At 45.8% G+C, this 26,165-nt stretch overlaps 1 non-coding gene and 1 pseudogene across 1 annotated transcript; both read left to right on the top strand.

The window, feature by feature from the left end:
* The first annotated feature begins 2,792 nt into the window (after nucleotides 1–2,792).
* On the top strand, nucleotides 2,793–2,887 carry TRNAQ-UUG (transfer RNA glutamine (anticodon UUG)). Its single transcript has 2 exons — nucleotides 2,793–2,829; nucleotides 2,852–2,887. It is a non-coding gene; the product is annotated as a tRNA-Gln (tRNA).
* An 8,787-nt stretch (nucleotides 2,888–11,674) lies between these two features.
* Nucleotides 11,675–25,829, top strand: LOC112919052 (poly(rC)-binding protein 2-like; annotated as a pseudogene).
* The last annotated feature ends 336 nt before the right edge of the window (nucleotides 25,830–26,165 follow it).

Raw genomic sequence — 26,165 nt, 5'->3', positions numbered from 1 at the left:
TAAGCTTCCGTGTTTCCGAACACTGATGTTGGATATTAGACCAAGCCAAGCTCTCGCTTACTGCTTTATTGTTTTCGATTTTAAAACACATGAAATGCACATTGTAGTCTATGTCTACACCACAAGTACAAAGCAGTGTGTACATTGGAAATAACAAAAGAGAACTGTATGGTCTGGAAGATAAGAAAAGATACCCAAATCGAGTCTCTGTTTGGACCAACAACTTCACAACAGCTTTACAACAATCGCTTTGGTTTTTCCCACCAAAAACAGAGGTTCTCATCTTATTAAATCCCTGAAATCTGCATGACCGTTCTTCTTCCTTACTCTTGGTCTCCCACATATGCCAAACTGAGTGGCTAAAACCTAGAACTAATTGACAGGTCTGCCCGTGCATGCATCTTCATAGCTCTGCAAAATCCCCTGGAGCACTTCATTGTAAATAGAAGTATTAACCATGTGAAGATAGTATTTTAATTAACATTATATTGAGTTATAACACCTACCTACTTTATAAGAGCTCTTTATATATCAATGCCGGCATCTATTTATTATGTATGTTACAAATAGAAAAAAGCAAATCCTGTTCTGTGCTATTGAATTGTGGTTTGCTTTGCTATTTCCTCATATTGTAAGAAATCCTGTAACGAATTTGAGAAGTGGTCACTGTAAGGAGTTTGACGTGGACAAGGTTGGCCCACTGTGGTTAGGGTGGCACCAAAGGGGGGACCCTGGGGCCCAGAGTTGGGATCCCTGGGCAAAGCACTCTCTCCCAGTGATTTCAGTGACTGAAAGCATTCTCTAGGTATTTTCCCACTTCTCTTTTAAGTCATAATTCCCAGCTTCACATGTGGCAGTTTTGAAAACAAGCCTCAACCAAAGGGCTTAGCAATTCTGGGATGAAATGAACCACCAAGCACAGCTGTATCCAGCACAGTGCTTTTCTAGGGGAAAATTACTCTGATGGCCTTTTCTCCATCACTGTCTAAAATGGTTTCCTTGGCAAACACAGCCGGAGGTTTGTCCATTTTAAATGGCACAAAGACTTCTCCCCAAGTCCCTGGAGTTACTCTTCTATAGTCTAAGAAGATTCTTAAGGCAGAGCTTCCCAGTAACCAGTTTCAAATACATTTGCATTACTTATTTTCTTCCAATGCCTCCACCCACCTCACAAAACCATTTCTCTGCATTTCTGGAGGTGAACACATGCTGGTTCTCCCCATGGCTCAGTCCTAGCCCAACACAACAATGTGCCCCCTTCCCCCACAAGCTGCCACTGTTTCTGGACATGGGAATTGAACGTTCAGTTTGCTACTAAGCTTCTGATTTTTCTCAAAGCTTTTCTGTTAGATGCAGTATGAGAGGTATGGGATTACCTGGGTCCTACCTCATGATTTAAAATGGTTCTCAGGGGGATCCCTGGGTGGCGCAGCGGTTTGGCGCCTGCCTTTGGCCCAGGGCGCGATCCTGGAGACCCGGGATCGAGTCCCACGTCGGGCTCCCGGTGCATGGAGCCTGCTTCTTCCTCCGCCTGTGTCTCTGCCTCTCTCTCTCTGTGTGTGTGACTATCATAAATAAATAAAAATTTAAAAAAAAATAAAAATAAAATGGTTCTCAGGACACCTGGGTGGCTCAGCAGTTGAGCGTCTGCCTTTGGCTCAGGGTTTGGTCCTGGGGCCCCGGGGTTGAGGCCCGCATCGGGCTCCCCACATGGAGCCTGCTTCTCCCTCTGCCTGTGTCTCTGCCTCTCTCTCTCTCTGTGTCTCTCATGAATAAATACAATCTTTTAAAAATAATAAAAAAATAAAATGGTTCTCAATCTTAGCTGTACGCTGGAATCATCTAGAAAGTTTTTAAAAATAAGGGGCAGCCCGGGTGGCTCAGCGGTTTAGCGCCGCCTGCAGCCCAGGGTGTGATCCTGGAGACCCGGGATCGAGTCCCACGTGGGGCTCCCTGCGTGGAGCCTGCTTCTCCCTCTGCCTGTGTCTCTGCCTCTCTCTCTCTCTCTCTCTCTCTCTCTCTTTCTCTCTCTCTGTGTCTCTCATGAATAAATAAATAAAATCTTTAAAAAAATAAAAATAAAAAATAAAAATATTGATACTCTGGGGGCTCCTGGGTGGCTTAGTCAGCTAAGCATCCAACCCTTGATTTTGGCTCAGGTCATGATCTCAGGGTCGTGGGATAGAGCCTTGCATCAGGCTCCATGCTGAGGTGTGGAGTCTGCTTGGGATTCTCTCTTTCCCTCTCCTGCTGCCTCTCCCCCATCTCTCTCTCTCTCTCTCTCTCTCTCTCTCTCCTCCCCCTCAAAAAATTATTTATACTCTGGTCCCCACTGCCAACCCCACCAAAAAATTCTGGTTTAATTGGTTTATGGGGCAGCCAGGGCATGAGGATTTTTAAAATTTCTCAGAGGTGCCTAACACACAGTCACAGTCAAGTTTAAGAACCAACCAGAATAAGGAGACTTGATTTAAATGCAGCCACTAATTAGCTATGTGGCCTGAGCAAAAGAAATACTCATTTATCCGATAGGTATTCCCTGACAGTTTGCTGCATGCAAGACCGCGCTCAGAGCCTAATCTCTCCTAGCCTCAAAGATAAGTAAACTGGACTCAACAATTTGCTCATTCATTCAGCAAATAAGTATTGAGCGCTTACTACCTGCCAGGCCCCGTGCTAGGCACAAGATGTGTGGCAGTAAAGCAGATGGAGAACCCTCTGTCCTCATGCAGCTGACAGTTCCGTTGAGGGAAGCACCCACACACAAGTAGTGAAAAGTGAAGAGCAGGGGCACCTGGCTGGCTCAGTGGGTAGAGCATATGACTTTGATCTTGAGGTCATATGACTCTCGATCTTGAGGTCATGAGTTCAAGCCCCATGTTGGGTGTGGAGCCTACTTAAAGAAAAAAATATCTTTTAAAAAGGCGAAGAGCAATGTCATATAAAGGATGGGACAGTTGATGAGACGGATGATGAGGGGACAGGCAACCAATGTGGAGGAAGCAGTGGACACAGTGGAGAAGGGGGGTGGAGAGAGGTCCATGGATTCCAGAAAATAGTCAAGGAGATAACATCTCAAAGACTTGGCGGTGGATGGGATGGGGGGGGGGGGGAGAGAGAGAGAGAGAGAGAGAGAGAGGAAGAAGACAGGCCAATTTCTGCCTCACAGGATTGATGAGTCATTCACTGGGGCAAAGAATGTGTGAAAAGAACCTCAGCCACCCCCTGGGGTTATGAGGGTCTAGAGGGAAGCTATAGGAGCTTGAGGCAGTAGGAGCCTGAACCAAGCCCCAGACAGAGACCAGGGCAGAGGAAGAGCGAATGGGAAGAAATGGAATGGCTCTCGCAGGTGGTTATTTCAACACCTGAACTGGGTCTTTGTGTAACTAAAGGGGAAGCCACTAAAGAGCCTGTTCCCAGAGGCCCAAAGCTGAACCACTTTTAAAAGGGAAAAATGAACAGAAGAGCCAATTGTGATGGTAAACAATGTGAGGTACCAAGTCCACGGTGCAAGAGGGACCTTGCATACCATGGAGGCACTCAGGGAAATAGTTCTCTTCCCCCTTTCGGGGTGTAGACTATGTTGGCTCTGAGAATTCATATCTGTCCTTGGGAGATCCCTGTGTGTGCGTGCGTGCACACATGTGTGCAGGGGAGAAAGCGGGAGAGAGATCCACAGCTACTGTTGGACAATCCAACAAGGCCAGCGGCTTGATCTTGAGAGACAGTGGACAGAACAGCACCCAATGGGAGGCTGCAGAGGTCCTTGTTGACTCAGACACTCGGGAAGAGAGGTCCTCTGGGAGGAAAGGGACGTATCCTGGGGTGAGAACAGCTCCAGTGGGTGAACATTTCTAAAGGGAGACGCAGAGGTAGAAAAAGGTGGAGACTGCACAGAGAGGAGAAGACTCGAGGGCAGGGGCGAGGACAGGAACTGGAGTGCACCTCAGAGAGCACCCCTGGGAGCGCCTAAAGTCCTTAGGGGTCCTGTCACCTTCTTTTCTTCACATGTGGTGTTCCCCCTTTGATGCTCCTCAAAGGAGCATCACGCTGGCTGTGTTAGGAAAGTGAGAGCGGGGACTCTCCATTACGCTCAAGAGCTCTCCGAGGGCTTTCTGGGCTTTCCAGAGGGAACCCCCGCTTAGGAGGGGAAGGTCCCCTCCAGAGTTCCGGACCTCCACCCACAGGGAAGTTTGTGGCGCCCCCTGGTGGAGTCGGGAGTAACGCACGACTCGGAGAAGTGGAGTGACAGGTGGACAGCTTGAGGATGGACCAGGGTCCAATCGGCCCCTTTCCCAAATACTGTGGGGATGCAACCCTTAAGAGCAAGATGGAAACTTCCATTTGATTTACAGAAGCAAAACACCAGGCGCAGTGCCTGGTTCAGAGTTGGCACTCAGTAATTGGCAGCCATTACCATGATTATGATGATTATGATTATTGAGATTCAGTTGCTATAGATATCCTGTGGCCTCAAATGATCTGAGAATGGTTCACAGAAGCCCCACAGGCTGCGAGCAAGTAGACTGTAACTCAGAGGGGTTTGAGGGCATCGTCAGTAATCCAGCTCCGAATCCATCCTTAGCCTTTCTTCCCAGCAAGCATACGTTGGCCAACTGACGCTCATGTGGATCACACTTAGCTCATGAGTATTGGGGCTGTACTTCTTGCTTCAAAAAATTCATCCCTTTCACCATAACCCCTTTGCTGCTGTTTCCTGAAGGGTCACCAGTTGTTCCCGAAGTGGCAAGATGAGTCATGCTAGAGGTGTGAGGAGGCCAAAAGATGCTGCAGGAGGTGAGAGAAACATAGAGCAGAGTAGGCTCAAGGGGTGGGGTGGAAGTGGAGGAGAGAGAAAGACAGGGCCAGTCCGGGCCCCATCAGGAAACAGATGGCACATTCAAAGGAGGATGACTTCAAGAGGGTTCTTTTACAGAGGCACTCCTTGCCCAATGGCAGCTTGTGGGAAAATGCCGGCACTCAGGGCAAGCAGCAGTAGAGCTGCTACCACCCCTGGGCCTGCCTTCGGGGATGATGGGAAAGAGGTTATCAGAAAAAGAGAGTCCTGTAGGCTTCCTCGAAGGAAGCAATGACCTTGGGTCAAGAGACAGAGTCATCCCAAAGAGGGAGCAGCACAGCAAATACCTGGAACTTGCTGTCCTCCAATCCTCGGATCTACTCCCAGAGCTGTGCACGGTTTGGACCCAGTGGGAAGCCTGGAGGTAAGGGGACCCTGTTGACATAATCCACATAGATCAAGCACCCAGGCCACGGAGCAGGGTGGAGAAGGCAGAATAGGGCAAATAGAGGTACCTGGCACGATAGAGGAGGAGCATCTAAGGATCAGTACCGGCGTTTTCGTGTTTGTTTTCCAGAACACAAGACCACATCCCCATCGGCAGCGGGATAGGCTGAGCATCATTACCCCAGAAAAGACAGATGGGTTTCTCTTCACCAACCAAACTCTCTCTTTGCTCTTGGAGCAAAAGACAAGGCTCCGTTTGGAAACAGTCGCGTCCAGGAGTAGGAGTAGGAGCAGGAAGAGAAAATTCCCGCAAAGGGATCGCTCTCCCTGCGGCTGCTAAGGGGAGCACAGGGCTCGAAGAAACGTGTCGTGGGGGGACAGGAGCAGGTGCCAGAGGTAGGAACAGGGGAGAGCAGCAGGGCCCAGAAGGAAACCAGGCATTTGGCAGAGAACAGCACGCAGTGGCAAGTGACTGCGAAGGGTGGCCGGGGTTCCTAAATAAGCTTTGGCCCAGAAAGCCCCGGTGAGGTTGGGTGCAGGGAAGGGCGCCCCGGTGAGATACCCCATTTCTCCTAGCCCAAGGTTCTATTTCCTTCTCTTTTCAGCCAACGTCCTCCCCGAAGTCCTCCAGACCCTCCCCGACCACCGCGCCCGCGCGTTTCCACGTGTCACCAAATGATCAGCCTTCAACGAAACGCTTCTATTTTGGGGGCATCGCCGTCTCTAAAACAAGGCGCAGAGAAGCAGAGGGAGGCAGCGAGGGGCTGCATCTAATCTTCTCTAATATCGCAGTGGGAAGGAGACTGGGGAATGAAAACATAGTCATTTAGAAAATGGTTGATGAGTCACTGATTGGCATCGGGTGGAGAAGAGGAGAAGTCATTACACATTCAGAGTTTGCCTGGTCTTTAAAAATAGGCTCCTCACTCTGCCGGAGGGGGCGCGTGGGCTGCAGAGCCCCAGAGCGTGGCCCAGGGCAGGGGCCTGGCCCTCCGCCGCGCCAGATGCACCTGGGCCCTTGCAAAGCCTCCAGTTTCCAGACGCGGAAAGCCAGCGTCACGCCTCCTCGTTCCTCCTCTACCTCTTTCTTGAGGCCTTAATAATACTTTTGGGGAGACTCCAGCTTCAGGGGACGCAGGCCAAGTCGAAGAGACAGCACTTGGTGTGACCATAATTTTGCCATCCCCCGCATAGCTCCTTTTCCAGGCCCGGGACGACCCAGCTCTCTCCTGATCTCCCCGCTTTTGACCTCTTTGCTGTTGATGAGTTGTTCTGCATTTCGGCGGGAGGATTAGGCTGTGGCAGATTAGAATGTGGGGTGATGTTTGCTGGAGGAGGGACATGAAAGTCTTGGGTAAGCAGAGGTTTGCAGATTGCCTGGCAATTTTCTTGCGGCCGGTGTTACAGAAAAACAAACCAAAACCAAAACAAAAACGCCACCTGCTAAGGTCTCTTTACCTTTGCCCGATCATTCTGGGGCCCAGACGTGCAGATCTGGGCCACCGCAGTGGGGGGAGGTTGGGGGGATGGGGGGGGCGCCAAGCCCCAAAAGAGCTTGACTGCTTTACAGGCCGAAGGGCAAAGAAGAGAAGCGATCTGGAAGGTAAAGGATGGCAAGGGCCAGGTCAGGCTGAGTCAGAGAGAAAGCCTAGGGACTGTTCGAGAGCCAGCGGGAGGAAGAGAGGCAGCTGCCGGGTTGTGATGACTTGGGGTTTGGGGGAAAGGATGCGCAGAGGGGAACCTGGTTGTGTGTTAGGAAAGGGATTGCTTCTTTCCATTTGGTTGATTCTACAGGAAAAATCTGAATAGTTTTTTTTTTTTTAATTATTCTGGATTGTTGGATTGGTGTTTCTTCTGAATGCAGCACCGAGCTGAGGCAGGCAACAGGGTGGCCTGGATTTATGCAGGTTCCGAGCCGGAGGTACACCCCACCCGTGCGTGTGCTGCCCACCCCCACACGCAACTTTTACAACATACCTGCGACTTTCTGACATTACATTTCGCCTTGTCACTTGCTTCATGAGGTGTCCTTGCTCACACTTGGATAAATTTACCTACGCTAAGTCGAGACAAAAGAGGGAAGTCCAGGGCACCGGGGTGGCTCAGTGGTTGAATGGCTGCCTTTGGCTCAGGTTGTGATCCCGGGGTCCTGGGATCGAGTCCCACATCGGGTTCCCCGCAGGGAGCCTGCCTCTCCCTCTGCCTGTGTCTCTGTCTCTCTCTGTCTTTCATGAATAAATAAATAAAATCTTAAAAAAAAAAAAAAAGAGGAAAGTCTGATGCTGGGTCTAGTTTCAAAAAAGTAGGCAGATCTGTAAGACCCAAATTTATCTCAGCTTGGAATTCTATCCTGAGCATGCAACTTTGTTTATCCAAAATCTTCCCACTTTCAGTCTCATATTCCTCAGCTGGAGGTAAAAGAGAGGCTCAGTGGCCTGCTGAAAGCCTGCAGCTACAGTTACGTCTCATACAACATTGTTTTAAACATCATTGCCTGCACAACAGACATTTTCACTCTCACACGTTTATTCTTCATCAGAATACACAACCTGCCTTTTATTTTATTTTTTTAAAGATTTTTAAATTTATTTATTCATGAAAGGCACAGAAAGAGAGAGGCAGAGACACAGGCAGAGGGAGAAGCAGGCTCCATGCAGGGAGCCCGACATGGGACTAGATCCAGGGTCTCCAGGATCACGCCCTGGGCCGAAGGCAGGCGCCAAACCGCAGAGCCACCCAGGGATCCCCAACAACCTGCATTTTAACTTAATACACTCGTTTTAGTCCCTTGACATCCCAAAAATGACTTTAAGGCACACACCCAGCTCTCGTCCAACCAAGATGCAACTCCTCAGAAAAAAAAAGAAGGAAAGAAAGAAAAGCAATATAGTTAAAGAATTATGCATCACCATCCAGCAGGATTTATTCCAGGATTTTAAAGTCTCAATAGATGTCTAGGAAGCATCTGATAACACATAATGCCCCTTCTTGATAAGAATTCTGAGTTAACTAAGACTCTAAGGGCACTTCCTTAACAAAACAAAGACTATCTCTCATTAGCACTAGCCCATGCCAGGTTAATGTTACCAAACAGACAAACAACAAAAAAGCTTGCAGCATTTCCGTTAAAGCAAGAAAGAAATGAAGAATTCCTGATCTCACCACTGTTGTTCCATTCTTTGTTATTGTTATTGTTATTGTTATTGTTGTTGTTGTTGTTGTCATTTTTCCATTCTTGATCAACGCTGCCCTCCCTATAGGTTCAAGTCACTGTGATGAGATGTTAAATAGCAATAAGTGGAAAAACTTATCAACACTCCCGGATGATTTACTTGTTTGCGTGGAGAAACCAAAAGAATCTAATGAAAAACCAATGGGCCAAATAATCAAATTCATTAAGGTGGGCCAGTTAGAAAACAAATACACCAAACACATTTATATCATCTTTTCTAGAAATTAGCAATCTGGTTAGAAAACCTAGTGGGAAAAGATCGCATTTTGAATAGTAACATGTTTTTAAAGGTTAGCTGCCGGCCGCCTGGGTGGCTCAGTCAGTTGGGGGTCTTCCTTCAGCTCAGGTCATGATTCCGGGGTCCTGGGATGGAGCCCCACATCTGGCTCCCTACTCAGCAGGGAGCCTGCTTCTCCCTCGCCCAGCTCATTCTCTCTCTCTTTCTCTCTCTCTTTCAAATAAATAAATAAAATCTCTAAAAAAATTAATAAAAGTTAGTTGCAATCGGGACAAGGCGCTCCACTGCATGTTCATCTCTGACTCCCAGCAACAGAGCCAATGGCTTTATGGAGTATTTACTTTTTCTAAGTGCTGAACTGAGCCCAAACTACCCCAAATGCATATTCTGGAGCAAAAAAAAAAAAATTAGCTCTGGGGTCCCTGGGTGGCTCAGCGGTTTAGCGCCTGCCTTCAGCCCAGGGTGTGATCCTGGAGACCCGGAATCGAGTCCCACGTCAGGCTCCCTGCATGGAGCCTGCTTCTCCCTCTGCCTGTGTCTCTGCTCCTCTCTGTGTGTCTCTCATATATAAAATCTTTTAAAAAAATAAAGTGGCCATTAGGTCTTGGATGGTTTTTTAAAAAAAATTAGCCCTTCCAACTCATGATTTCATGATATCCCTGCTTAGGATATAAAGTGAATGTATTTCAGCTCATGAAAGCAGGGGCAGGGGGTAGCTGATGCAGGGGAGGGGGGCTGGGCCAAGGCTCACAGAGGCGGTCCCCTTTGCCTGTCCCCACTCAGCCACCCTCTCTGCTGCCCCCCCCCCAAGAGGCTGGCCTTCTCAGGGGCACATCGTGGGCTCCCTTGCTTCTGGATGGGCACAGCCAATGGGGAGCACCAGCAGGCGATGGGGGGCGGGAGGAGGGTGAGGCTGGGGTACTTGCTCAGTCTTCTGCAGACTTGCTGCAGGTTCACCAGGCCACGGTCTCGCTGCCTTCTCTAAAGGGCCCCAGCTCTGCCCATGCTCTCTTGTCTTGCCCCCTTCAGGCCTGGCATGATGACAGCTCCCCACAATGGCTGGCCTTGGGCCCCCCACCCCACAGCTGGGGCCTTGAGCCTTCATCACACCTTCCTCACAGATCCCTTTGCTGTGAGATGTGGATGGCTCAAATCTGGGAAGCCGACCTGAGCTATTTGGTCATCACAACCACCTTTTCCGATGAGTATCATCACCCCCGTTTGACACGGGAGGAAAGCGCAGCTGAGGGGGCGTGGGCAGCTCTGACACTTGGCCACGCAGCCTGTCTGGTGAACCCGAAGCTGCGTCCCCTTGCTGCTCACCCGTCCCCCCCCCCCCCCCGTGTAGTTCTCCTGAGTAAAATATAATCGTTTAACTCTGGACCACTGTGATCTCACTCCTCAGGTTTCTTTTCTTCAGGCCAAAAGTTCCAGAAGGCCCCATTCTGAGGCAATGGTGGCTTCTGCATCCTCGCTTTTAAAATCTCTTCAACCGGGATCCCTGGGTGGCGCAGTGGTTTGGCGCCTGCCTTTGGCCCAGGGCGCGATCCTGGAGACCCGGGATCGAATCCCACATCAGGCTCCCGGTGCATGGAGCCTGCTTCTCCCTCTGCCTGTGTCTCTGCTTCTCTCTCTCTATGTCTATCATGAATAAATAAATAAAATCTTAAAAAAAAAAAATCTCTTCAACCACCCAGGTTTGGGGACTCAGGAAGAAAGGGAGCCCTCTACTGATCCTGAGGCCTCCACGGAGTTGGCACTGCCGTAGCTGGCTGTGTCCCAGTTGAGGTGATAAAAATAAAGCATCATAAGCCCACACCCACCCGGGAATGACAGGCTCCTGAGGTGATTCCGGAGCTCCTGAACCCACAGGAGGCCTCCTAGGATTTTAGCCAACTAATAATGACTCATGTTGTTCTCTGGCCTTGCGCGGATTTTAAAGGTTTCATGAATGACACTACACTTTATAAGATTGTTTTTCTAGGGGAAGACAAGGACTTACATTTTACTCTTTAGGTGGATGGAGGAGACAACAAATCTTAAATCATTTGATGAAGCTCATTTAACTTTCTCCTGAGGAAAATGGGAGTGATCTTCGTCGTTGATCTAGTGTTTCCTTTTTGCTCTCTTTCTGAGAGGACAACTATTCTTTTACACTCCAATATTTAATTGCTTTTTAAATAAAAATTCTCTTTTTGGCCTTTCCTAGCAGTGAAATAAATTCAAATCCTCGGACGCTCCGTGGAAGCAAGTCTAGCCCTGTGGCTAAGAGCTTGAGCTTTGGCGTCAGCAGCCCTGATGCTGACTTCCCAGCTGTGTTATCTTAGGCAAGTTTCCTAACCTCTCTGTGTCACAGGTCCCTCGAGTGTGAAACGGGACCAATGGTGAGTGTTTCCTTCATAGGGTTAATGCGAGAAGTAATGAGCTAATGCATGCAAAACTGTAAACATGGTGCTTGGCACAGAGCAAACACTCAATTGCTATTCTTACTATGTTGAAGCTTCTCTGATGAGCACTGAGGAGGGTCAAAGAGGAAAGAATCTCGGCATGTGAGCGGATTATACTTTTATAGAGAAAAATGAAAAATGAGCATCAGCAAGTATACTACGGATGGATGGTCTCAGAGAAACACAGAGTGTGACGGCAGTACAGAGGGTGGAGAAACTATTTCTGGCTTTGCATCCTAGGGAAGGATGTGTGACCAAGTGCCATTCGCCTGACCCTGAAGATGGCTGGGATGGTGACAGGTAGAAGGGCAAGGGAATGCTAGGCAGAGCGAACAATGCGGTCAAAGGCCCACGGGAAGGGGACAGTGATTGTCGACGCTCAGCCAGCGCACAGCATGCAGTAGACACGAGGGGAGACCAAGGCAGTGGAAGAGTGGGGTGCACGGGGGTTGGATGGGCAGGAGAAGACAGGAGGTGGTGGGTGAGCGTGTGGCCATGAAAGAAAGCCCAAGATGCAAGGAGGCTGGAGCGGAGGCAACGCCGAGGGTCCTACTCCTGACTTTCTAGTCGTTGGGCCACGGGAACTCTGGATTCAGTTTCTTCATTCAGGAATGGGGGGCACCGGCCCAGGTAAGGGCCAAGATCCTTGCCACATGGACCACTGGGAGATACATGCCTGATGCTCAAGGAATTCACCACTTAGCCGAACGCACAAGGGTTTGTTACCCCTTTCATGTTTTCCTTTCTCCTCTCTTTCTTCTACTCTGGCTCTTCTTTCTCTCTGACTGATCTTCCAGATAGCTCAACATATGTCAGGCTGTCGACATATGGCATATTTTGCAAACAGATAAACAGTGGCACATATGCAACCATATATTCCTGGCATGCAGATGCCCCGGCTTGGCTTCGTCAGCCTCAGCAGAAAGCATTTGGTAAGTCTCTCTCAGAAATTCCAGAATGCGCAGGCCGCCCATGTAGCCTCTGACAAGTGGTTAAAATAAGTTGGTCTGTGTCTTCTTTGGTGCAAAAGCCAGAACACTGTCTCCCCACCCTTTCAACTCAAATGCAATTAATACCAAAGGCTCTGTCCTCTCTCTCAACTATTTGGGATGTTCTGACCAGGAGTCAAACTCCCCATTAAAGATCCTTTTGTTTTTCCGTTCAGCAGTGACTCATTATCTCCTCCGCACCAGTGGATCAGCCCTACTAGCCCATGGATAGGCTGTACTCTAAGACTCTCGGGTCTATTTTGTCCGCTTAAAATTAAAAATAAGATTGTGCAGCGGACTCTGTCGATGTCTACGCTGGTCCTCCAACACTAGCCATTTGTCCCTGCATGCCAGCCTGAATCTGTACCTCTCTGTGTGTGGGCTTTCTCTGCCTGTGCGTGCAGTAGGCCCAGGGTGCCCCTGCGCTTGCTCTCTCCCGGCATCCCTCAACCAACGGTTGATGAGAAGGGATGGATAAATGCCCCAGCTCTCTCGCCCTTCAGTGGAATATTTCTGAAGCAGTGAATCCCAGACCTGCCTCTGAGAAATTGGCTTGAGACTGTATCCTACTTGGCTTCCTCGTTTTTCCTCTCTCTTGCCCACCACCAGTGTTTCCGCTCCCATTCTCACGTGGCCAGGCCAGGCCAATTCCGCTTAGCTGCCGGGACAAATTCTGACCAGACCAAGTCACCAGGTTGAATTTGGGCCTAGCATTTCCAAAAGCCTGGTATCTGCTGCTGCTTTTGTTGGTATCTGGTGCATCTGGAGCATTTTAAACCGGCAGAGCAGTAAGTCAATCGGAGAAGGACAGTGTATGTTCTCATTCATTTGGGGAATATGAATAATAGTGAAAGGGAATATAAGGGAAGGGAGAAGAAATGTGTGGGAAATATCAGGAAGGGAGACAGAACATAAAGACTCCTAACTCTGGGAAACGAACTAGGGGTGGTGGAAGGGGAGGAGGGCGGGGGGTGGGGGGGAATGGGTGACGGGCACTGAGGGGGACACTTGACGGGATGAGCACTGGGTGTTATTCTGTATGATGGTAAATTGAACACCAATAAAAATTAATTTATTAAAAAAATAAATAAACCGGCAGATAGGGGCAGCCCGGGTGGCTCAGTGGTTTAGCGCCACCTTCACCTCAGGGTGTGATCCTGGAGACCCGGGATCGAGTCCCACGTCAGGCTCCCTGCCTGGAGCCTGCTTCTCTCTCTGCCTGTGTCTCTGCCTCTCTCTCTCTCTCTCTGTGTCTCTAATAAATAAATAAAATATTTTTAAAAACCCAGCAGATAGCGCCCTGGGCCCTAGTCAGAAGTCCAAGGTTGAGGAGATGCTGTGTTATCATTGATCACCTTTATTTCTAGACTTGAATCACAGACTGTCTTAATTTGGGTACCCTCAGAAGAAGACCCTGACATAAGGATTCAAGTGCAAGCACTTTGTTTCTGGAATAACTCCAGAAACTCTCACTGGAGTGAGATTCTTCCACGGTTTCCACTCCCGTGTGGCTTCTTGCCTCCTCCCCCTTGAGATCAAATTTTGTTCTTTTTCCTTGTAAAGATTAAAACGTACACCAACAATAAGGTAAAGGAAAACAGCGATCAAAGAAGAAAGTGAACCTGACTGGTGGGTTGTTCCAATACTCACTGGAAGCTCAATGTGTACTAGGTCTGAGTTAACATTTAACGACTAAAAACTCAAGAGTCAAAGGTCATTTAACGAAGGTAACTCTAAACAGAAAATTTACAAAGTATCTCTATACTATCGCCCCTTAACAAGCTAATGCAAATTTTTCAGGGAGATCCCAGGGGCAAAATTCGATTTGTTATAAGCTGAATATGGAGAGGAAGAAAACATGAGTTTGAGGCCCATGACATCTCAACACTTGACCCATTCAGTAAGCTCTCGGCCAGTGCTGTCCAACAGAACTTTCTGTGATGATGGAATGTTCTAGAGCTATGCTGTCCAATACAGTAGCCATTAGCCATGTGTGGCTATTGAGTACCAGTTGCTGCATTCAGTTTGTATTATGGTTATGTAAATAATTCCATTTGTTGCGTTATTATATATGTTGTACAATATAGTTTTATCTTCTATTATGATCATAATAATGTCTGTTCCAGTTCCAGCTGTTTCCTCGCCTCAGTGAAGCCCTGGCTCGAGCTCATTTTTCTGTCTTTGCCCCAAGTACTTCCTTCAGGATTGGTTTTCTGTTCTTGCCCTCCAGACCTGCTCATTGTCTACCACCGCCCAGACTCTGGGGGGCTAGTGGTGGGGTTGCCCTCATGAGGGAAGTATAACAGAGTCGTCCATTGCCAGTGTAAGCTCTTCTCTTTAGCCTGCTTCTACTGACTCAACTGGGGGGGCAGAGACATCAAGGGAAACATGGTGACTTGCCTGAAACCTTATATGGCCTAGATGGTGCCTCCTTCCCTTCATATCTAGGCTTGCTTGGAATCTGTGGAGAGACCCAGACAAAGTATGCCTTGTGGGACAGCAGGCACCTGCCGTCATATGTCCACACATATACCTTTAGACCACCTTCACCCACACCTGTCACTGCCCTCACCACACCCAACTGGCACCTGTATCTCTTTGTTGGAAGACAAGCCACAGGCTGCTAGAACCCACTCTGTCCATGCAAGGACATCCAGAAGTGCCTAGGAATCTATGCTGCAGTGAGTCTTGATTATCATGGGGGGGGGGGGGGGCGGTGCTGTCTAGAAATACTCCAGCTCCCTTTCCCCCGGAGGACTTCTACTATCCCTAGAGCAGGACTGAACCCCAGCCACCCTGTTGGGGACTTGACTTGATACATCGCACTCCTTGGTTCTGGTTCTTCCCTTTTCAGTTGAATTTCCTTGCTGATTTTTCAGAAACCTCATCTCAGAGTCTACTTCCAGCATCCAACCTAAAAACAAGTACTTCTTTAGATGAAAAAAAAAATAAAATAAACCCAAACCCTAAAATCACTGAAGCTATTTTTTTGGGGGGGGTTATCTCAGTTTTTAAAAAAAGCTTGTTTGGGGGATGGGTGAAACAGGTGATGGGGCTGAAGGAAGGTACTTGTGATGAGCACCAGGTGATGTGTGGAAGTGCTGAGTCCCTAGATTGTACACCTGAAACTAATATTGCACTATCTGGTAACTATCCCGGAAGTTAAATAAAAACTAAAAACTAAAAAAAAGCTTATTTTTAATGGAGCCAGTAGGTAGAAATGTTTTCCAAATAAACATTTAAAAGTGATTTTGAACCCAGTATTACCTTAAACTCTTAAAAATGTGATCTGTCCAACAGATATATTTGTAAATCTCCTCAGTCCAAACATTTCGGTCAGTAGCTCAGTGACAGACCCTCAAAATATAAAAGGAAAGAGAAGGGCGCTTCGGGGAGTCAACAAATATTTGTTGTGGGCGTATAATGCCAGCTGAAGAGATGACAGTAACGGGGCACCCCAAGCTGCTCTCAATTTTACACAAGTTCCAGAGAAGGAGTCTGTTAATCACACTGCTGCTTTGCCAAACATACTCAGCAACGCGGACTTATTAAAGATGAAATTGGGCTCTTCAAAACCTTTTTGAAAAAATTCACCAAAGGGCTATTTTATGACCTAGTTTCTCTATTAAGTAATAACGTATGGAACGTCTTGTTTTCAGTCCCAGCAGCTGCCAAAACCTGAATGTATCAAATCCAACAGATCACAGCCATCCGGGAGTTCTATTAATAGCAAGATAATTTTCAAATCCACTGTACCGCGTAGCGTTTTGTTTTTTGGTTAGGCATATAATACATTCCATATCACGTCTGGTGAGTTGTGTCTTGAGGTTGCATTTTTAAAAATAAATCAGGCTTGTTTTAAATTAGGGAAACAATAAATCCATCATTGTTTGGTATTTTGGCTTGGGATATTGTGGTACCATGGCTAATATCTAGGTTTGCAGAGCATAAATTAAAACACACTTGCTTCTTTTATGTTCTTGTCCTGTGTTTCTTGGTGTGGATCAGGAATCACAGAAGAATAAGAAATAGCTCTCTGGCAAGGAAGATCCCATGAAGCATATCATCTAATATGGGCTCTGGTATATTTGGGGGCATCTCGAATGAGGAGGAAGACCTGCACAGGGTATGAAAACACAACATTAAAAAAAAATTTTTTTTTCGCCTGGTTCGCACCATTTATCAAATCTCTCTCTCTCTCTCTCTCTCTCTCTCTCTCTCTCTCTCTCTCTCTCAGTTTAAAATCCTTCCTTACCACAGGGTCATAAAGCTACTGTCTCTGGTGGTTAATTCTCTTTGTCAAGTCGGCTAGGCTATCATTGCTCAGTTGTTTGACCAAACACCAGTCTAGATGTTGCTGCGAAGGTATCTTACTAGAGTGATTAGCATTTACATCAGTAGACTTGGACAAAGCAGACCACCATCCATGGTGGACGTGGGCCTTGCCCAGTCAGTGCAAGGCCTCAAGAGAAAAGACTGAGGTCCCCAGGAGAGGAAGGAATTCTGCTTCCAGACTGCCTTTGGACTCAAGACATCAACCTCTTGCTAGCATTTCCAGCCTCTCAGCCCGCCCTTGCAGATTTAGGACTTTCTAACGCCTGCAATCAGATGAGAAAATGCCTTAAAATCAATCCATCCCTCTCTCTCTCTCTCTCTCTCCCCCTCTTTCCATATGTATATACATCCTTACTGGTTCTGTTTCTTTAGAAAACTCTAATACAGACATCAGATATTCTGCTACATGTTCTTCTATAAGTTAAGTTTGGGATTTCACAACTAACTTTTTAACCCATCTGGAATTGATTTTGTAGATACATTCTTTTTTTTAAGATTTTATTTATTTATTTGAGAGAGAGAGAGAGAGAGAGAGAGAGAGAGAATGAGCGAGCATGAGCAGGGGGAGAGGGAGAGGGAAAAGCAGACTCCCCACTGAGCGGGGAGCCCAATGCAGGGCTCGATCCCAGGATCCCGGGATCATGGCCTGAACCAAAGGCAGATGCTTCACTGGCTGAGCCACCCAGGTGCCCCTGTAGATATATTCTTAATTTATTATTTCTTCAGTCACTTTCATGTGCTTTGAGAAGAAGAGCTAGTGTCTATTTACCAGTCCTTGTAAGTTTGTGTATCTCTTGAAAAGCATAAACATCTAGCTCTCACTGTAGAAATCGTGATTCAAAAGATCTGAATTGGGGGCAGCCCCGGTGGCGCAGCGGTTAGCGCCACCTGTGACCCGGGGCGTGGTCCTGGAGACCTGGGATCGAGTACCACATTGGGCTCCCTGTGTGGTGCCTGCTTCTCCCTCTGCCTGTGTCTCTCCCTCTCTCTCTCTCTCTCTCTCTCTCTCTATGAATAAATAAAATAAAATCTTAAAACAAAACAAAACAAAAAGGTCTGAATTGGGGCCTAAGCGCATATACTTTGTTTCCACAGGCAATTCTGAGCTTCTATATAGAAGAAAATAAAGATGAATATTTTTATATCCTTCTGATAGGGAACATTTAAGAATGCTATTAGAGACAAAACCCATTAAGAAAAAAGTTTGAGATATTTGACCATATCAAATATTTTTAAACTGTATAAAATTATCAGTTCTGAGATAACTGTTGGGCACATTACTGAATCTCTGCCTCTATTTTCCCATATCTAAAATGGGAATCATAATAACTTTATATAGTCACAGCAAATAGTAAAATAGGTAATGCCTATTAAGGGCTTAGTGTAGTGACACACTATAAGGTATCAATACATATTAGTCTTTTTAAAAAAAGATCCTAAGATCTACTTATTTATTCATGAGAGATACAGAGAGAGAGAGAGGCAGAGACATAGGCAGAGGGAGAAGCAGGCTCCCTGTGAGGAGCCCGATGCGGGGCTTGATCCCAGGATCCCAGGATCATGACCTGAGCCAAAGGTAGATGCTCAACCAGTGAGCCACCCAGGTGCCCCACATAATTAGCTTTTTAATGAAAAGAATAATGGCCCCCCCAAATGGGCAGAGGACATAAACAGGCAATTCATCAAAAGCAACAATAACAACCCAATACAAGCGGTGATAAAACATAAAAAAGTGCCCTCACGGTTAGAAAAATGCAAAATAAAAGATGGTATGACTTTTGTCTATCATGGATCCGATTGGCAAAGATTAAAGAGATAGACAACATCTCTGGTTGGAGATGGTGATGGAAAACAGATTGCATACATTTCTCCCTTGCTGAGATTTACTGCACTTGTACAGGTCAATAAGATATCCCAGCTCCTCCACATTTGAGAACCACTCACTACTCCGGCTGCTTGCCCTCTCTCCTGTCACCTAAACCTCTGAATCCACAATAAAAGGGTTACCTTGGGGACTCTGCTCTATGCTGAGGTTACTATCATTCTGTTGCTAAGTATTTTGAATATCAACTCTGGATAGAACCTTTCTGTATTCTTGAAATATGTCAGAGGTTGAATCATGTATACCAAGAAACTAAGTAGAAAAATGTATAAAAGTCTACATATTCAGAAGTTTATTGCAAAATTGGAAACACCCTAAAAGTCCTTTGAGACACTTTGTTTAAATTAGTCATGGTAAATCCATACAATGTAATATTATGCACATCTTAAAATGAGGACATTAAAATGCCCCAGGATCTAATTAATGGAAAAAACCCACAAGGTACAAAACACCGTGTTTAATATCATCACTTTAAAAAAATATATAGAAATCATAAAAAATATTATCACTTTTGTTTGTGTTGTATATTTTTTCATGTAAAAATATATGTATATGTATATATATATTTACACACACATACACAAATACATTTTTATATATATGTAATTTTTTTAAAGATTGATTTATTTGAGAGAGTGTGTGTGCAGGGATGGAGTGAAGTGCTGACAGACAGGGAAAGAGAGTCCCAAGTAGACTCCCTGCTGAGCATGGAGCCCGTGTGGGGCTCGATCACACATCCCTGGGATCATGACCTGAGCCGAAATCAAGAGTTGGACACTCAACTGACTAACTGACTGAGCCACCCCGGTGCCCCTATATATACATAATTTTTGATAGCATTTATCTGTGGCGAATTGCAAAAAAATCACCACAAATTATTCCTATAGCTATCTCTGTATTTTTGCATTGTGACTTTGGCTCTCCTCAGATCAAAAGGTGAAATCTGTCTCTTGACCCCTTAAATCTGTGCTGAGCCATGTAGCTGGCTTGGCCAATGGGACATTCGCAGGTGTGGTCCTAGCAGAGGCAGAAAAATGCTAAGGCTTTGCTTTGCCTCCTGCTGCTGCACTTGGATCCCTGAGACCACCATGCGAAGAGGTGAGTAGCCTGTTCTCCAGCAAGTGAACAGCCTGCTGGAAAGGTCATGTGGAGGAAAACTGAGGTGTCCTGGTCAATATTCTGCCAACTGCCAGCTGTGAATGAGGTCATGCTCAGCCACCCAGACCCAGCCAAGCGTCCAGAAGACTGCAGAGATACACTGAACCCAATCTGCCAACCACAGAATTATGAAGTAATGATTATTGCTTCCAGCTACTAGGTTCTGGATTGTTCGACATATTATCTCAGGCCAGTAGAATTTGGATACTTAAAAGTTTAAAAGCAATTTTGTGTAACTCTGCATTTTCTAAACATTCACAAAGAACATGCATTACATTTAAAATCAGAAAAAAGTATGCTTTTTCTATTAAAATTTTTAAAATTACTTTAAATACATTTTTTAATTAAAAAAACTGAAAACCTCTACCGGATTTAAGCTCTTTGGCAGAATAATAATATTAATAACTGACAGCTAAATAGCATTGACTATGTACCAGACACTGTGTTTTTACATATATTATCTTACTCTCCACAATAATTCAATTGCAAAGAATACTATAATCATTTCCTTTTTTCCAGCTGAGGAAATGAAGGCCGAGAAAGATTTAATGATTTGTCCATTGTCACACAGCTAGTAAAATGGCAGCTCTGGGGTTGATCCCAAGCAGTCTGTTTCCTGAGTCTATGCCTTTAATGGGCCCATGACAGAGATGAAACTATACATAAATGTAAAATTTAATGGGCCCATGACAGAGACGAAACTATACATAAATACATAAAAAATGTATACATAAAAAAGGTCATTTCTCAAGGATTGGGTACCTGAAGGTTATAGCTGTGAGATATCCAGGATGCTCTCTGGTCTCTCTTGGGTTCCCTAACTTTATAAGACTTCATCAAGTAATACCATTCCGGGGTGGACATGGTGGAGAAGATGTGCTAGGACTCAAATTGTTCCATTTTGGTGCATGTTATCAACTCTCTTACAGAGATCTGTTGAGGGAGGTGGAGGGTGTTAAACTTCTAACTAAAAGCAGGTTTGTCAATTGACAAAGTTCTTATAATTTATGCTTTCCCTCTCCACCAAGGCTGCCAACTAGAGAGAGCTATTTATAAGGTTGTTTATCCCACGTTCTATTGTGCAAGAGGCATTTTTATGCCATACTTCCAGCACAGTTCTGCCCACACTACAAACAATGAGCGCTCAACAAAAGTGTAGATGATGATGATGATGATGCTCAGGCATACCCGGCAAGTTCTCAACAGGGGGTGGTGTGGCTGAGTACTTAAGAGCAGACTTTAGATTCAGACCTGGGTTCAAATCCTGGCGCCATCATTTATAAGCCATTGGTCCTTGGGCAAGTTAGTTAATTTCCTGGTGCCTCTGGTTTTTCCTTTGTCAAATGGAGACCAAGAGGGTGACTGTAAGGATTAAAGGATATGATTCTTGTCAAGAACTTGGCAAGAGCTGCTACTCTCCATCACCAGCATCGTATCAACTTAAAAATGAAAAGTCCAGAAAAAAACTATGACTTGATCAAATTCTATGTAGTCCGTAGATTTCAATGTCATCCAAAGCAAAAAGTAGGACATCTTAACTATGGATGACAAAACTGAGAGCCCAAAATTCTTAATGACAATCCTTTCTTAGGATCCTGATAGTATAGGGCAGCCCGGGTGGCTCAGTGGTTTAGCGCCGCCTTCAGCTCAGGGTATGATCCTGGAGACCCGGGATCGAGTCCCACGTCGGGCTCCCTGCATGGAGCCTGCTTCTCCCTCTGCCTGTGTCTCTGCCTCCCTCTGTGCGTGTGTGTGTGTGTGTGTCTCTCGTGAATAAATAAAAATAAAATCTTTAAAAATAAAATATTTTTTAAAAAGGATCCTGATAGTATAAAATTAGCACAAGGTGGTGGCCTTAAGTGGTCAAACAGAATCAGGACTGGTATTCCCATCTGGAGTCACCTGACGATCCTTGCCATTTGCTGAGAGAAATTGCCCCCAAATACTGTTAGGACTTGAAGATGTGAGTCCATTTCCAACTCCACATGGCCACAGCCATAGACCGTCAACGCCTGAAAACAACAGAAAGCAGGCCCGGGACTGCTCTGCCCTTTCATGCCTGCCTCCCACAGCCATTATTACCCAACATGACAGGCTTTTACTTTTCCGACAGACAGAGTTAATATCTCCAGTCTTAGATAATAATTCGAGGCCTGCAACAGTTAAATTGTAAACATGACAGAGTCGTGTTGAGAAAAACCAAGGAACAGATTTTGTTAAATAAAAACAAATGGAATTAAAGGAAAGGTCATAGTTTTTGTATTTCTGTAACAAATGCAATCTAATGATAATCCATATCTGCTAGAATCCCTGGGATTTTTTTTTTTAGGTTATAATTAAATTTCTCCTTGAATAATCATCTTGCACACTTTCCCTAGGGGAAACTATTTACATTTCATCATATCTTTGAAAATGTAACAGATCTCTATTTTAATCAGCCTTTCTATCCTATTTGGATCATTCCTTGAAAAGACTGATGAACGGGTTTGTTTTTAAAAATAAAATTCAGCAGTGAATTTGACTGGTACCAGAGGTGCCATAAGTCAGCGCAGTTTTAGAGATCGTTTTGATAACCAATGCTATGATGCCAGAGATAACTTTGGCAGATTGATGCAGTAATGGCTCCCAATTTGTTCAATCTCCCCATATCCATACCCTTTTGTAGTCTCCTACTCTGACTCTAGATTTGGCCACGTGATCTGTTTGACCAATAGGATCATAACAAATATGATACAAGCAAAAATCTGAAAACCACTTGCACATTGGGGCCATCCCTCTCTTACTATTCTTATTTTTACTTTTTAAAGATTCATTTATTTATCTATTTGAGAGAGAGAGAGAGAGAGCATGAGCATGGTAGGAAGGGGCAGAGGGAAAGGGAGAAAGAACCTCAAGCAGACTCCCCACTGAGCGGAGAGCCTGACACAGGGCTCGATCTCAGGACCCTGAGATCGTGACCTGAGCTGAAATCAAGAGTCGGTGGCTTAAATGACTGAGCCACCCAGGTGCTCCTCTTTCTATTCTTAGGACTCTCATTAGAGCTGCCATGTGAACAAGCCCATCCAGGGCTGCGTGATGGATGATGGGAGAAATCCATGCCTGGGACTAGAGTGGCTGCCTCCAATGTCCCAGCTAACTGCCAGCCAATGTCCTAGCCGGCCCCGCCAGGGGCCTGCGGACACATGAGTGACACCTAGTTAAGACCAGCAGAAGACTCCTCCATCTGAGCCCAGCCCGAATTTCCAGATCACAGAATTGTGGCTGTCATGTTAAGCCACTTTTGGGAGTGGTTATACATAAAAGCTAACTGATCTAGTGGACCTCGTGTCTCAGTGGGAGCAGAGTTGTAGCACGGACATTAGGGCAGACGGGGGATCCCGTCATACTGATTTTGCTTATAAACTGACATAAGCTGGGACGCCTGGGTGGCTCAGTGGTTGAGCGTCTGCCTTTGGCCCAGGGCGTGATCTCGGTGTCCGGGATCGAGTCCCACATCAGGCTCCCTGCGAGGAGCCCGCTTCTCCCTCTGCCTATGTCTCTGCCCCCCGCCCCGTGTCTCTCATGAATAAATAAATAAAATATTTAAAAAAATAAAAATTAAGAAATATAAATAAACTGACATAAGCATAGAACAAGAAGTAAGCAAATATGGGTTGCTCCATCCACCCACAAACAATGATCAGTGTAATGACTAAGAAAACTGGAACAAACGTGGCAGAAAGTACGGGTATGGATATGGGCCGAACCCTCACTACTCACTATTTGGGATCAATTGAGTAAACACCCAAAATTATGAAACTTTTAAGAACAGTGAGTACCTCCAGTTCAGCACAACTTACAACTTAATTTGCTTGCTACTTTGCACTTTAGGCTTTGCATTAAGCTCCTGAAGCCCTTGGTTGGACCAGATCAGCAGGCTTGTAAAACTGGAACTTGCTAATCTGTTTTTTGCCATCACTTTTCCTAAGTGTATGCTCTGTAAAATGTCCCTTACGAAAAGGGTTCTGTGGTCACATAAATCAGTGCATACTCTTGATTCCTCTTGAAATGTCACAATGTACCTCGACATACTAAAGACCTGTTCATCCTTCTTTATTCCAGGGCCACAAAGTATTTGGCCATGGAATCCTTTCTGCGAGTGACATATTAAGATCTCATGAACCAATGTTTCTCAGAGCATACTCGGAGAAAGCTTTTTCTTCAAGTTTCTGAAAAATGAAATACAACACACAAACGGAAAAGTACATGATGCGCAGACATGGAGCATAATGAATTACTGTAGACCAAGCACTCCTGGAACTACCACCCAGCTCAAGAAATAGAACATCGCCAACCTTCCACCAGACTCCTGTGTACTCATGGTCCATTTCAAACTCCTGCCTCCATTTCCCTGACTTTATGGGAATGACTTCCTTGCAGTGTTTTATTGCTTTGCCACCTACGTATGCGTACTTAAATTACACACTTGTTGTGTCTGTTCTGGAAAGCTACAGAAATGGAATTACACAGTATGTATTGGAGGGGCCTAGGGCATAACTATCTTCAACAGGTAATGTCAAAGTCTTTCCCAAATCGAGGGCACCAACTGACACGCCTACTAACAGTGTATGAGAGTTCCAGGTGCTCCACATCCTAGGTCATACTTGGTAATGTCAGATTTTTTTTGTTTCTGTTTTTTTTTTAATGTCAGATGTTTTAATCGTTGCCAATCAATTCGATGTATAGTGGCGATTTTAATTTGCATCTCTCTGATTAGCAATGCGGTTGAGCACATTTTACTGTTTAGTGGTCATTAGGGTATCTACTTTTGTGAAGCTCGTGTTCAAGCCTTTTGCTCACTTCTCCCCCGAGTTTCTATTTCTTTCTCCATTTATAGGAGTTTTTTAGTCTGTTCTAGACAAAAGTCCTCTGTTGGATACAGGAGTTACTAATATCTTCTCTTGCTCGATGGCTTGCTTTTTCTCCTTCTTAATGGTGTCTTTTGTTGAACAAAATCTCTTCATTTAAACGCGCGTAATCAAATGTATCCCTTGTTTTCCTTTCATGCTTAGTGCTTTGTGTGTCTCCTTTAATCACACCTGTCTCCGTGTCCAGCAGAGTTCTGGGGAGGTTGACTTTGCATAGTCAAGTCTTTTCTTTAATCATTGGTACTGGCGAAAGCCCAAAACTGCAGGCCCAAGGAGGAAGGGGGAGTGTATAGGAAGGGGGAAGGTAGAAGGCCAGAGGGCCAGGGGAGGAACACTAGGGATTGGCAGGAAGGCAACAGGGGCCCTACAGGTAGTGAGAGGCTAGGACTGACTGTGGACTACAGGTCACATTCACCATCCAGCATCTCATGCAGGTAAAGGAAGTTGGCAGTATCATCAGAAAGAAAGGAGAATCAGCCAAGATTTGTGGGGACAGTAGTGCACGTACCAACGTCTGAGATGGGAACTGTGCTGAGAATTACCACTTTGGCTAGACCCACTAATACTACATTTACATCCTTAGCTATGATGATCGACAAACTGGAAAAGGATATCAGCACAAAAGCACGGCTGTCAGTGGACCTGGGTCACCCTGAGCCTGATGGACCCTGCTATCAGTGTGGCTCTCTCATCAAGGACATAGAATGAGAGGATGCAGGGGCTCAGGTCTGCGTAGCTGGCAATATGCTTCCCAACTCAAATGAGCAGCCCATTACGACTGGTGTTTGGCAGTCCATCACTGAGTGTGTCAGACAGACTTTTTTGGTCACGTTGGAGTCACCCCGAACCCTGAAGGTCATCCAACTCTCTGGTTCCTTCCTTGCAGGTGGTCAGGAGAGGCAAAATACAGGCAGTAACCGTGGGAGCTTTTCTCACATGGGTCCCCTCTGTGTGCCTCAACCCTGACCCGGGGGGACTCCCTCTAGAGGCCTATACCATTTGAGGACAGCATGCCATTCCACAGCCACCTGGACCAAGATGCCCCCTTGGGCAAAGCAACAGTCTTGTTTTCCTATGTTGCATGGCCACCCTGGATTCAGTGGCACTGAATCCACTCTCCAGAGGTGAGAGGCTACTAGGCAAGTTTGGATGCATCTATTAAGACAACTCATGCCCTCCCCATTCCAAGCATTTAAATTGGCTGCATAATGGGGTGTCAGGGTGCCAAAGTCAATAAGACACACCAGATGTCTTGGGTATAGATCAAAATTGCCAACCCAGTGAAGGGATCTACCAATGGGCAGGCTACCACCCTGGGCCTGCTGCCAGCACTAGCCTGGTTCAGTACCTAACTGCCAGGCTCACCTCAGAGATGGGCAGGATGGGAAGTGGCTAAAACAATGCACGTTCATCTGTAATCTTTTTCTGGCTGTTCACTTCTCTTGATCCATCTGGGTAGTTTCTGAACACTCAGCAATTTCGGTTTTTAAATAGTCTGTAAATTTTCAGTTTCTTTACACTTTACCATAAACTTGTGATTTTTAAATTATTTTAATTCCTTTCTCCATTCAGCTGTTAGAGCTTAGTTCCAGATTTAGTTTTATATGCTTCTCTGTGTTTTGTTTTATTTTGGGGTTTTTGGCTCATGAATTTTTTTTTTGTTTGCCATAGTAGAATACAAGAGTAGAATGTTCATATAGTTCAGTTTCATCTAAAATGTCAGAATTTTTAA

Source organism: Vulpes vulpes, chromosome X, assembly GCF_048418805.1.
Source record: "Vulpes vulpes isolate BD-2025 chromosome X, VulVul3, whole genome shotgun sequence".
NCBI classification, from domain to species: domain Eukaryota; kingdom Metazoa; phylum Chordata; class Mammalia; order Carnivora; family Canidae; genus Vulpes; species Vulpes vulpes.
Note: the sequence above shows the minus strand (reverse complement) of the source record. Positions and strands in the feature narration are given on the sequence as shown.